Raw genomic sequence first — 15,028 nt, forward strand, 5'->3', positions numbered from 1 at the left:
TCCCTGAGCTCTTTTGCTCAAGATTAAAGCTCTAACAGTTTGAGTAACAGCTCCTCTTCTGGATTTTTAAGAACTTAATCAGATATAAAAGTCTTATGGGGTCTTTTTAAACAACAATTCTCAGATCTCAGCTTCTGGAGTAGCTAGGATTATACTCATGAGCCACTGGCACCTTGCTTTTGCTTCTACTTTTATATATCAATTTTTTAGCCATAATTCTGATTACCTGAATTTCCAGTGTGTTCTTGAATATTATGCTCACTGCTGAGTCTTTGTATATAATAAAAAAATTTGAGCCATGATTTTATTAAATAATTTGAGCTTGGCTCAAAATAAGATCAATGATTAAAAGTATTACTGCCGAACAGTTTTTCTTTATTTTATTGAAATAAACCTAGTGTCTCTGGTAATTCTAGTTGGAAGTGTTTAAGGAGTTTATAAGCAAAGTAGTATATTATTGTTTATGTGTAAGGATTAGAAAAGAAGCTATCTGTATTCAAAAGTACATAAAACTAGGACTTCTACTGATGTTTTATTTGCTAATAAATACTTCTATATGACTATTTCCCAGAAATTCATCTTCCCTACCATTGCTTGATTACATCTTTCTTAGCTGAAGTAATTATAGACTAACATATATACTCCACCAATCCACTATTTCATTTACCTATTCATTCAAAAATAATTTTGGGAAATCATTGTGATTTGGGGGGAGCGTTGTAAGTGAAATATGTGATTAAGTTTTGAAATGCTTGTGATGACACAGTATTTGCATAAATATTGATCTACAACTGGATGATTCATTTTAGCATAATTTGTTTGTATATTTCAAGTCCTATTTCATATTTCTTCACTTCTATTGTATTATGGTATCAAATATATTCAGGTACAAATATATGAATTGCTGCTGAATATGCAAGTAGAGCTGTTATTCCAAAGTGATTTTATTTAGTTTTCTCTAGCAGGTCTCTGAGTACACGACAGTATAATAATCATTTTTGATTATTGTTGCAATTCAGATTTTTAGATCTATAGTAAAATTTTAAAAAGATGTAATGTAGTGTTTGAACATCTACATTTTTTAATGTTTTCTATTATCTGTAAGTAGGTGCACAAAGGATTTGCCATATTACAAACCGATGCTTTTTAAATTTAATTTTATTGTCAAGGATATTGGCAGAGAGGTTACAGTTACATACATAAGGTATAAGCACATTTCTATGCTTCTTAAACAATGTCACCCTTTTCAGCATTCTTACCCACCCACATTCTTACCCAAAGATAATTTTAGGCCACAATGCTTATTTGGTACTAAATTAATTCATGTACAATAGTCTTTAATCACAAAATAGATAGAAATACAAGTTAGATGTGAATATTTACTATTAAATATGAGTATGGAAGAGTGTGGTTTTATTGTCTTACCGAAGTACAGAAGCATTTTTTTTTTTTACTAAATGCCTATACTCTATTATAGAAGCCTGCATCAAATATCCACTAACAAAGAAATGCTGCAAAAAGAAAACACACACACACACACACACACACACACACACACTGCAAACAAACAAACAAGAAAAAAAACCACAATAACAACTCTAGAACTAAAACATATTTTGGCTGCACTGTGTATTATGATTAGAGACCTCTGGCCTCTCTCTCTAGATGCAGTTACACATTTTCACACTGGTGCCAAAGAAAAATGCCTCAGATAATGTCAAGTGTACCTAAGTGTTGGTTCTGAGCAATTGCCTCAAGTCACAAACCACGGATTTATTAACATATCGTATAGCTAGAGCCATAGAAACAGCAGTCTTCAGGGATTTTTCCTAAACCTCTTTCAGTTTTGTCAAGTAAGGTTATTAATGACTGGCCCAACCAGTTCCCTCTGAAGGCAATTATGCCTTAGAGCAAGCAACTTATTCATGATAATACCCTTAGAGGAATGTATATTTTTGTTCACCTTATTAGGTATAAAGATATCTGTTTTTTAGAACAAAACATTCTTAGGATTATTTTCTAAATTTGGTAAAGTTATTCATATCATTATGCTAGTACATGCACATGTCTTTGATTTTTCAGTGTCTATCCTATAACTCTGTATTTAAATGACTAGAAATTACCAAAAGAGAATTTTAATGAAGAGTATTTCCATGTACCGTATTTCATAGTTATAGTAATACTGGGTCAAAGAACAAACTAGAATACATGGCTCCGTTTGCTTATAAAACTATTATTTCAATTACTAGAACCATTTTTAAAGGGCTCATTCTTCTCTAAATCTCATAAAGCTATTGTTCCATACCACAAGATAAAGTTCAATTTTAAGCTATTTTGGAGGTTAACTTACAGTTTTCATCTTAAACCCAGAAATCCAATTTAAGACTTAATTCTTTCCTTCTATATGATAATAGATTTTTCCATTTTCATTTAATTTTTGAAACAATTACAGCAGGATTTAAATATATCAAATTTCCTCCAATGAAATAGCCCAGACTTATTATGATCCTCTGTGAACCTTTCTGATTATATGCTGGTTTCTTGCAGTATGTTGCTCTTCCATTTTATCAATCCAAGTCATTTGTACTTTAAAGTAATAAACTTTAAAAATGATAGGAGATGGTGGCTTACATAAGTAATCCTAGCTATTCAAAAGGGTGAGATCTGAGGATCCTGGTTCACCAGCCAACCCCTGCAGAAAAGTCTTTGAAACTCTTATCTCCAATTAACCACAAGAAAACTGGAAGTGGCACTGTTGCTCAACGTGGTAGAGTGCTTTCCTTGAACAAAAAGCTCAGAGTCCTGAGTTCAAGCCCCATTACTGACAAAAAGAATCTTAATTATGGAATAATTTGATTTAAAAAGTAAAACATCATAATTGCGAAAAGGATGGGTTTTAAAGAAAAGTGATATCTAATTTTAAGCGTTTTTTTTTTTTTTTATGTCCATACTTGATGGCACTTGTAAACGTGGAAGCTGTTTTTGGCTTCCTTAGTCATACTTTGCTTTTGGGTTCACTATAAATATCTGCAACAGGGGCTTGCAGGAGGACTAGATAAGGTCAGATATGTCAAGTGCTTATCACAGTGAATGGCACAGAAGGATTATCTGAAGCTAGTAATATATGTCTTTTCTTCAATTCCAAAATGGAATTATTTTCCCAAGTACTAAAAAGCAAATATGGCCCTGTATGATGAAACCATTGTCCACTCTAGCTTAAGTGCCACTAAAAAGAAAGCTTGTAAACACATCTAAACTGTCCCTAATCTCTCCACACTTGCTTTCCTCATGAAGAGCTAACCCAGTCAAACCTATGGCAGTTGTTTTTCATTCGAAAGTTTGAATGAGAAATACTCACTTAGAGAAAGAATTGGTTCTTAGGTTTCTATCTCTTTAATTCTGCAATATTTCCTCAGGCTAAAGCAATTTCCACCAGGATTACATTGCCCATAAAAACATATGCATTAGTTATTTGTTCTTTCCAGAATTTTGTTGTTCTGCCTTGAAATTCTCATAAAAATGCAACATACACCTAAGGAAATGATGGTATTAGTTTTAACTCTTCTCTTTACATGGTACCAGTTTGTTAAATAAGGGAGAAAGGGTGACATTGTACATCTGTTATGCCAAAGGGTAAAAAATTCTAGTTCTCAGAAAAATCAGTCTATATGTTTGTATCACATATTAGTATTTTAAAAATGGAGTAGGGATTAAATTGTGAAACTTTTATCTCTACAAAGTTTATTTATCTTTCATATGTTAAGAATACTTTTGGATTGATTTTCACATAGCATTAGGTAGAGAAGCTTAAAATATTCTTGATTTTCTTATTAACTTAAAGAATATTGAAAAATGTCAGTAATTTGTGCAAAATAACTAATAAGTCAGGAAACAGGTTTGAAAATCTTTATCTAGTATTTTACTTTTGAATTTGATGTTTTAAAGCAAAATACATATCATGTATCTCTCTATATGCATACATACTCACATGTACGTATGTATGCATACATATATGAATTTAATAGTTAACTTTTGAAGGATAACATCTTACTTGTAATTTCCATTCCTTTCTTCATTTTCTTCTTTGACCTTTTCCCCTTTCCCTTCCCTCTTCATCTTCCTCCTCCTCTTCTACCTCCTTTCCTTCCAAAATCTTTCTCTTCTTATCTGTCTCACTCATTCTCTAATTAAATTCATGTTCTTCTGGTAGAGGGAAATTATACCATTATTGAATGTGTAATTATTACCATTATTACAAGTGTAAAAAATGATGTAAACATGCTATCAGTTCTACCCACAATCTTATGTGGAAAACAATGGTACGTATACTGAACACAGGAATGTCATTTCTGGTTATTATCCCCTAAACAATGTGGTATAACACCATTTATAAAAACATTTACATCACATTTGATATCAAAAGTAATTCAAAGGTGATGTAAAGCACATGGGATGCCTCATGTGGTAGCAGGTGCTTGTAATCACAACTACACAAAAACAATGAGCCTAGGCCAAAAAATATGAATGATTATATATCACAACTCAAAAAAAAGTTGGTTAAAATGGTACATTCCTGTAATCCAAGCTAATTTGGAAGGAAAGGAAAGAAGGAATGAAGCACAGGGCAACCACTTAAAACCCTGTTGAAAAAAATATCCAAAGCAAAATGGGACTGAGGCATGACTCAATAAATAGATAGATACCAAGGACTTGTGGTGATGATAAAGTCTTACAACTGTAACTCTACATAGACTGATTCTTTTACCCTATGTATGAAGCTACGTATGGGCAACAAATTGGTTTCATAAAAAGATACTCTGGAAAATAATTGTTCCCTTTTAAGTAATGGTCAGAGATATACCAGAGGTGATATAAAATGAAAGGTGTTAATTTTTAGAAAAGGTGGTTGCTTTGGCAAAAAACGTTTCTAAATGGCCCTCCTAGAAATTATAGCAACTTTAACATAAAATACACAATATTTATGTTTTTACTCTAAAAGGAGAAGATTCTTAAGAAAAGTTGGACACATGACACATGCCTATAATCCAAGCACTATGAGAGGCTGAGTGGTGAATTGCCTGCATCAGACCAAATTCACTACATTAAGACATTGCTTCAAAAAGAAATAATACTCACTTGAAAGTATATAAAATTTGTACTATTAAAATAAAAAGGTTGCATGAATTATTCCATGGCCTTCCAAAGAGAGGCACAAAATTTATTTTCTGAGGGGAATAAAATTTAACTATTGTGAGTTTCTTTACCAGATGTGTTGAGTAAATTTCACTGTTTTGCTTTATTCTTTGATTTAAAAAATTTAAATCAACATCTTGATAGATATTTAAATGGGTGTGAATTTCTAGTGTATATGTAAGCAAAGTCTCAAAAGAGCCTGTAGGAATGTGTATAAGGGTTTTTCTTTGAAGATTGTTAGAATGTCTGCTGTCCTTGAGACTTCAGTATGCATTCTGTTCTGCCAGCAAGGTAGTAAGCTCTAATGCCTGTCTAAATGATCAGTTTTATTTATTTGTATTCAGCATTTAAAACATGACACTCGCCTATGTAGCAAAATTAATTTTAGCTTATTTCTTTAGTTGTTCTTATTTTAAAAATAGCATTTGACAAAATTCACTAAAGGGAAATTCATTGTAATAAATACGTTAGTTTTAATATATTTACAGAGTATATCTGAACGTAATGATCCTTTATAAAAATATGGAATTAATACAAGTGTGTATGCTTGTATGTATGCATGTGACAGTTCTATGATAGATGATAGAGAAATAGATAGAAAGACAGATAGATACATACATACATACATACACACACAATCAACAGTTCATCTACAGATGTGTGCCTGTCTCTAATAAAGCATTCATTTTGACAGTTGCTAGAAACTCAGCTGACTGTAACTTTTCCTTTCTTTTTTGCCAAAGGCAATTTTGCTACTCTTCCTTGTCCTGGACATGGTTTTAGATTGTCCGAGTCCTTTGCCCCCAGCACTCTGCTGGTCAGTGGGAGAGGCGGGGAAGCGGGCCCCGACCGAGGTGAGCCAAGAAAAGGTGAAAGGTTAATGAACCGCCCGCACCCAGCCTCCCTTCCCTGGAGGACAATCAGACAGCCCAGGAGAAAGGTCTCACAATCTCGGTTTATTTGGGAGGAGTCACACTCTTACAAGGGTCAGAGAGCTGCGGGAAGGGGAGGGGTGCAGTGCACCTAGCTAGGGACTATGAGGGGCCGCCTGAGCTGTCCGTCAAGGGTAGAGAGCTGAGGGACCAACCCTAAGAGGAGGTCTAATTCTACGTCACAGCCCATAGGACCGCCTCTGGGTTCACCACCAGGAGCCATCTTGGCTACAGGTGGTCCCAAGGCTGGGAGGCGGGGCCAGCTAGAATGGCCTTTCCGTTCCGCAGAACCAGGAAGGCAGGCAGGCTATCCAAGACCGCCCTTCCAGGTCCCAGTGTAACAGCCACGCAACCCCAGGGCTGGGAAAACAGGCGGAGCCAGCTAATTGCCTCTTAATGATGCAAGGCGTGGCCCATACAGGTCATAATCAATCCTAGTCACTTGGGAGTATGGCAGTTGGGCACTTTTACTTCACCTGTAAGCATCTCTGTAAACTCCTGTCTGTCCCAAAGTGGCCCATAGGATTGTCTGAGCTGTAGTTATAAATGCAACACAGTTCAACTCTTCCTTTTCCCAATCTTTTTTCTACAGATTTTTCTTATACAGATTTTATTCTACATGCTGCCACCTCCAAATCTCGTGTGTATAATTCTTAGGTAGAATATGTATTCCTGTAATTTCAAATTGAAATAATAATTTCCCTCATTCTACTTTTAGATATGTTCTAATATATGAGATAAATCTTCCCTTCAGTGTACCATTGTTACAGGCATATGAGGTTTAATGGGTGTTCTTAGTATCTTCTCTAGTGTACATTTCCATTATATACATCTTGTACCACCATCATTGTAATAAGTATTGTATAGTTTGTCATATATTGATTGTAAATAACACTATTAGGTGGATGAATTACTACTATTTACAGTAGGAGGAAGTAAAGCTTTGTGTAGAAAGTTGTGTAATAAATCCAGTGGTATAGAAATATGTCTCAGCTAAATATTTACACATAACAAATTTTAGTTACTTTAACTATGAAACCTATTTACTTAAACTATGAAAGGCATTCAAAATTATCAACGGGACATATTTTGTGTGTAAATTTGTAAAAGCAGGAGTGAAGAAAATATCAGACACAATAAGTAAATGGAAATTAAGTTGGATAAGAAATGTATTCACTGCCTTATGTATGAAATTGTAAACCCTCTACACATCACTTTAGCAGTAAAGAAATAAAAAAATGAAACAGCATATTCCAAGAATGATGGCATTTTATGAAACTTTTCATTTTCTATATTGTTTCAATTATTTCAATGATTCTATTCTTGTCTGAAAAAAAAATGTTGATTTTTTGACATTACTTTTACCTAAATTTTGAGACTAAAACAAAATGGCAATATGTAGTTTGAATAAAAGAGAAGAAGGAACAAAAGAGGATTAGGGAGATTGGACAACAAATGTAAGAAAATGTAAGATATGAGAAGTTGATTAAGGAAACCATCTGAATTTGATAAATATTTTAGTAAGTTTTATTCAAGAACCATAACAATATTAGAAAGTCTGGATCACCATTATTGTGAACACTAGTATATCATCATCAATAAATAATTGTTAAAGCATGTTTACCGAGTATGTGGCAGGAGCTGTATTACAAGATATGCCCACACAGGCTAACATCTGACATTCACAAGTCTAATGTCTCAGACTGATTGTCACCATGACAAAGTACCTAACATAAACCACCTAAGGGTGGAAGGAATTACTTTGGCTCATAGTGAGAGAGATATCAGCCCACAGTTCATGGCTACGTGGATTTTGGATCTATGGTGAGGTACAACCTTGTGACAGAGGCTGCTCACCTAATGGTGTACACAGGTAACAGAGCGACAGGAAGGGATCTGGGATGAGAGGCCCTGCCCCATCCAAGAGTGCCCTCTAGTGTCCCACTGCCCCTGGAAAAGCCCCACCCACTTAGATTACCATTGCTGCTCCAAGTGACAGGACTATTTGGCGACCAAGAAATCAGCACCTAAGTTTGTTAGGGACAAGTACATATTCAAATAATAAAATTGATCTGAAGTTGATATTGTTAAATCTACGTTAAAGAGTAGTAAATTGAAATTTCAAAAAACCAAATCACTTGTTAACATTATTTGGTTGGTAAACAAGCTGAGATTTTAACCTAATTGCCTGTTGTGGGCCACAAAACTTTATAAGCTATTTTATAATTTGTTTCTAATTTCCACATATGCCTTTCCATCATATTATGAAAAAGTAGTTCAAGTTTCTTAAGGCAAACTCTACTTTCATTAGTGATGCCTAAAATATCACCGGAATTTAAAAGCTGATCTTTAATGTCTTTTTTTTTTCACCAACAATCTACAATTGACCTTTTCACTGGAAATTTTTATCATACTTTTAATTAAACCTCTTTGCCAACTTCATTGGACAAGGTTTTGAATTGCAAATTCCTGAATCAAAACCCCTTTGGTCTCTCTTTTTTTTACAGTGATTCTACAATAATGACTAAATTCCTGAAAATGTTTTAATAGTTCAGACTAAATCTGATAAGTCTTTTATGTATTTGACTAATTACAGTTGCATAAATGTAGATACCCTGAAATTCATTAAATGGTAATCTGATTACTGAAGTCACATTTCTCATACGCTCTAGCAGACTTAAAAAGCAATCCCTTGAATTGGTATGTTTATTCTTTAAAGTTTGGGAAGAAGTGTCATATGTTGACAATATAGTGCAGACAGAAAAAATAATATGATCTACGTGAGGATTTGCTCAGACTTCTCTCTGTCACCCAAATGGTAGCCAATTCACATAGTTTCTGAATAGTTAAGACACATGCAAAAGTTGTCCCAGTGCATTATGTATTAGAAGAAGCCAGAGAGCTACAAAGGCTTTAAAATGTGTGGAAAACGCGCACACACACACACACACGCACACACACACACGGAATTGATTACTTCAAAATGCACTGCACATATCTGTGGAATTATAACTGTGCAACATTCTTGTAGTATTTAAGTATGCAAACATAATTCATTAAAAAAGATTTCTGGTACTGGCAGGTAGGGGCACCCTTAAAATTCTCAGGAGGTGAAAATCGGGACTGTTGATGTTTGAGTACAGTCCAGGAAAAACATCCAGAACACCACATCTCAACTAATACTTAGATGTGGTGACATGCACCTGTTTATTCCAGCCACATAGAAGGCAGAAATGTGAAGAAGTGTGAATTTAAACATTTGAAAAACTAAGGAGGAAAATTATGTCAGACGCCTCTGGATTTCTTTAAGAATTCAAAGAAAATCCATCACAAGAGCTTGTGGTTAGCTGTCATTCTTCACTAGGTAGTTTGCTATATCTAAGCATATCTTAATTCTGTTTAGCATATTTATGATAATGATGTCTTCAAAAGTATATGTAGCAGTCAAATGTCTCTAAAAGCCCTGTGCAAGTTCTACAAGCTATTATAAAACAAGGGCACATACACAATTCTATACTTGTGTATGCGTGCAATCAATGAAATGAATGTCATCAGATTGCTTTTGTTTAGTATGATAATTCCAGGGAAAATTGTGAGGACAATGTTAATGAATTTTAAGGTTTGTGCTTCTGTGTTTCTGTTTTATGTCATTTACAACTGATGAATTTCTGCCTGAAGAGAAAATGTTAAACTAAGTAACTATTGAAAATCAATTTATGTCATATTAATTTATTAATGTTTTTCAAAATAGTATGTTCTTATATAAAAAAGTTTGTTCATAGATAATGCCCAAATGCTCCTGTGTCAAAAATTTGGTCCTTAGCTTCCTTTTATTGAGAAATGAGAATTGTTAAGAGGTAGGGTCAAGTGAAAGGTAATTAGATCATTATGAAAATGACTTTGAGTGAGAATATTGGGATCTGTACCTATCTCTGTCTCTCTGCTGCCTGACTAGTATAAGATAGGCATCATCCTTTGCCATTTTCTATGATTTCCTGGTCAAGGGTTCCAGTCAACAGTGTCTCCTAAACATAGCATAATATACAGTACAATGTATGTGCAAAATACAATACCATTCCTCCTAGTGACTTAATTCAATCCTATATTTTATTGAGGATTGGTTTTGTGTCAGAGCTACCGTGAGGTCATGATAAAATATAGTCTTTGCAATGGATTCCCACTCATGTGGTTTGAATACGTGTCATCATATGTTAAAAGCTTGATCTTAGGAAGAATTCATTTTTGGGAAATGATGGACACTTTGAGGGTAGGATGTGAAGGTTTGTTGTTTTTGCTTTTTTCGTCATTGGAAGATGTGCCCTTGAAGGTTATATTCTTCCTTTCTTCCCTAAATTGTGATATACTTGGTTTGGCAACTATGTGATAATCCATGCTGCTTCCCTAGCAAAACAATGAGACCACTTGATCAGATATGAACTTCTTCAAAGTGAGCTGAAAGAGCACTTTCTCTATTTATGATGATTGTATCTGGCCTTTGCATTCTAGTGATGAAATTTTAGCTAATACTATATTTCAGTGTAAAATGTAAATATTATTTTTAAGGGGCATGTCTAGTAATACCTCTGAGATTTTGGTACACAATTTTTGACTCGAGATAATCATTCTTATTCACATATGAAGCAAGTGTTGTCATTGTTTTACTCTCTAACTCTCATCATTTCATTCCCTCCTTGCTTTCTTTTTCAAAATGCTACTGTAAAGGTGATATACAGAGAGATTGCAGTTGCATGAGTCATGTAATGAGTATTTCTCCTTTTGAACAGTGTCATGCCTCATTTATACTCTCCAAGCTTTCCTCTCCCAAAGTTGTATAGTTCATTTTCAACATAGGGTCTAGTAAGTATTACTGTTGAATCAGTTCACCCTTTGCCCCACCATGTCTCTGATCATTCTCTGCCTAAAATATTTTCTGCAGACCTAGAACACAGTAGTGTCTGAGACTTGAGGCTAGCCTTCATTCTAAGAGCTCTCATAGATGGGTGCCAAAGGTACATGTCTTTAATCCTAGTTACTCAAGAGACTGAGATTGAGGATAACAATTTTTAGATATTTATTCCCAATTAATCAGAAAAATGCCAGAAGTGGGCATGCAGCTCAATGGATAGAGGACCAGCCTTCAGCAAAAAGAGTCAATGGAGAATGGGGATCCCTGAGTTCAGTCAGTTCAATCTCAGTATCAACACAAAAACAAAAGCAAACCAACAGAAAGATTCCCCAATAAAGAGCTGATAAAGGAAGCATTTAAATATAAAATATTTCTTGCTCATAAAGCTAAAAACACTGAGGCATATTTATTTAAACTATACCTCCGAGACCCTAGGGGGTTTACGTTTTAATTAACCACTGTGGAAATATCCCTGATAATGCAATATTTGGGATTTCCTTTTTCTTTGGGATTGCAGCTTTTCTTTATATCTTTATCATGACCATTTAAATTATTATTGTTTGACTGATGTTTTATTTTGTATGCCTGTATTTTGTATTTCATTAGACCCATATTATTTAACATAATATGTGGTATGTCAAATTGAATTCTTTAAGACTTGCCTGGCTGACCTAAAGTTTTAATTGCATTTTTCTATCAATCGACATGTAAGAGGTAGTTTGGGGACATTCTCCTCAATATGGAATTTCTGACTTTGGCAATGACATAGTGTAAATATAATTTCTAATTGAATGTACAGATACCAATAAACATTTCTAGATGTTGATAAAAATGACAGGCAAGTACAAAACAGATTTATAAAGTATCTATGTCAAAAATGAGAGTAAAGAATCCATCTTTCTTTGGGTCTGGCTCACTTCACTTAATATAATTTTTTTCCAATTTCTTCCATTTCCTTACTGATGAGGCAATGTCATTCTTTCTGATAGAAGCATAAAATTCCATTGTTTATATGTACTACATTTTCCTGGTCCACTCATCTACTGAGGGGCATCTGGGTTGGTTCCACATTTTAGCAATGAAATTGTTCTGTGATGAACATTGTTGTGCTGGTGACTTTAGTGTGTTCTTGTTTGTAATCTTTTGGGTAGATGCCCAAGAGTGGGGCTGCTGCATCATAGGTGGCTCTGTGTTTAGCTTTCTGTGGAATCAGTACAGGTTTAGGTTAGTCACAGCAGAGGATCACAAGAGTCCAATAGCTATGCCACTATGAACACATAAAATGATGTTAGTAAAATGAACTCCATGTTATGGAAATGAGTGTTATATCACTGTTGTAATTACTTTCAACATGCCATGTGAAACCATAGCTTTCTTTTGTTGATGATCCTCTTGTATCCTCTTCCTGTGGTTGTCCCCGCTCTATCACTGTATCTCATCTGAGTACCTTGGATACTGTATATACTGGTAGTAGAACTAGAGAAGGGAAAGGGAATTTCAAAATCGAGAGACAAAGGTTAAAAAGACAAACAACTCTAAAAGAAATACTTACAAAACCATTTGATGTAAATCAACTGAACAATTCATGCGAGGAGAGGAAAAGGGGGAGAGGGGGAAAATGAGAGAGTAGGTAACAAACTGTATAAGAAATGTACCCACTGCATTACATATGAAACTGTAACCCCTCTGTACATCACTTTGACAATAAATAATTATTCAAAAAAAGATATAAGGTACCGAAATCAAAAACAGTGACAAAGGGGGAAAAAAGAACCACAAAAATAAAATTAAAAATCCTCTTGTTTTCATTCCTTGGAAAAAAATTGAAAGTATATTTCACAAAACTTGATAATCAATCTGTTCTGGATTAGTTTTAATCTCTAAGACACTATCAAGGGGTTCCCATCATGAACGCATAGAAGACTATTTTTTATTCTATCTTAACTATAATGACCATTCATTAAACACTGAGTAGAGATGAGCAGAGTTGAAATATAGCTGCTCAATTCAGATGTGACCAAGCAGATAACTCCATTCCAATATCTAACAGCTTTTGTTTGACTTTATAAGTCAATCTGAAAATGTAGATAGCAGGGCAACTTGGGGAAAAGCATAAAGCTACCAACAACCCATTAAACTGGGTGATTTCTCTTGCATTTTCTTTGCAGAATTAAATTTTAATATAATTGATTCTTTTTATTTTAACACAGGACTTTCAATATTTGATGCAATGTGCTTTCAGTAAGCTTCTAAAATTTTAATTATGGAGAAGGGAAAGGTACAGATATCTTACATTTTTAATAAAAACCTAAGCTATTACAAACACTAAATAGAGTTGATAGGAAGATATACACATCTACAGTGTCTGTTGCTCTTTAAAAAAATCACCTCTGTGAATCAATAAATCTGTACTTAGGATACAGAGTAAAGCCACTGATTTTCTTGGTAGTATTTACAGAAATGTTTGAGATCAAATGAAAGCCTCCAATCACTACTTACCATTCATAAACAGGAATTCTCTGTGTGCACGGTAGACATTTCTCATAATATTCATTTACTGGTGCACTTAATAAGAGTGTTTGGACACAGTGTTCTGTGGGATGACTATTGACTATGGAGGAACAGCCACAGAAAAAGAGTCTGAATCAGCTTTCTAGTATCCATATTTGGAGACATAGATTTCAATTTAAGAATTGCTGTATTTAATATGTTTTCTCTATTCTGTTTCTTTCCAACTTTAAGCATTTCTATGAAGAATAGCTTTTAATACATAAGCATTTCTAATTATATATATATATATATATATATATATATATATATATATATGTTTGCATACTTAGACATACTCCAATGCCAATGAATTATTTAATGGGAATAGTTCTTGTGTTTGTGATCTTCCATAGAAAGATAAATATGTTTAGCTCTAATAAGGACAATATTGGCTTGTGGTCTAATGTTAACATAAATAGGTAAACAGTTTATAACAAGCGTGTTTTTTTCTGCCTAATATCAGTTAAAATTTTGGTTTTATAAGAATTATTTCTAAATTCTATGAGAGAATGCTAATCAGAATTAAACTATGAATACCTATTAAAAACATGGGCATCTTTTTATGTAAAAGCTGTTTACCTATAACATCTGTGAATGTTACTATTGAAAATGTTAATAGATAGAGGGAATAAACATAGTAAAAGTCCTAGAAGTCTTTGTGAATTTACCAATTATGCCAAAAAGCATTCCTTCTGCTCTGTGACAGGTTTGAATGGGATTTTCTGAGAGAACTGTATATATCATCATTCACAAAATGATGTAAGAGTATAGAGAAATGGAATAGAAAGATAAAAGAAATGTAGTATAATTTGGAAGACTGCCATGTACAAATCAATAACATCACTACCATATTTTCATTACTCCATAAAGGTCACTTATAATTATTATATTGTTGTATGGCTAATCACAGAAATGGGTACCACAGAATTATGCATGAATAAGTTGCCTTATATTTTTGCACTATGATAGATTATTTGTTTAGGCCTTTAGGTAAAAGTGGAATGGATTTTGTAATTTTCAGTTTATTGCATTGTGTGATAGATTTGGTACTTGGAAAGTCTCACTCTATTTTGAAACTTTAATAACATATGAAAGTAAGAAGCATATTGACTGTATATCCACAGAAAGCTCCTAAACCTTAAAGTAACAAATATTGAGGTTTTTTGAGCTAATCTCAATTATGAATGGACATAAAAACTACTTGTATTCTGTAACTCATTTTTAGGAAATAACTAATATTATAAAAAGATGAGGCATGGAAATATTTAATTCCTATTTTTACCTGGTATACTGCACGTGAAAACTCTGACCTAAATTCATAAAGGTCTTTTGTAGAGCAATGATGAACCAAAACTTGTCCTAAACAGAAGAAAACTTATATTAAGATGAATTAATATTAATAAAGCAAGAGCATGCCTAAATTTAAAACCAAAATCAAAGAATATAA

Source organism: Perognathus longimembris, chromosome 12 (genome assembly GCF_023159225.1).
Source record: "Perognathus longimembris pacificus isolate PPM17 chromosome 12, ASM2315922v1, whole genome shotgun sequence".
NCBI classification, from domain to species: Eukaryota; Metazoa; Chordata; class Mammalia; order Rodentia; family Heteromyidae; genus Perognathus; species Perognathus longimembris.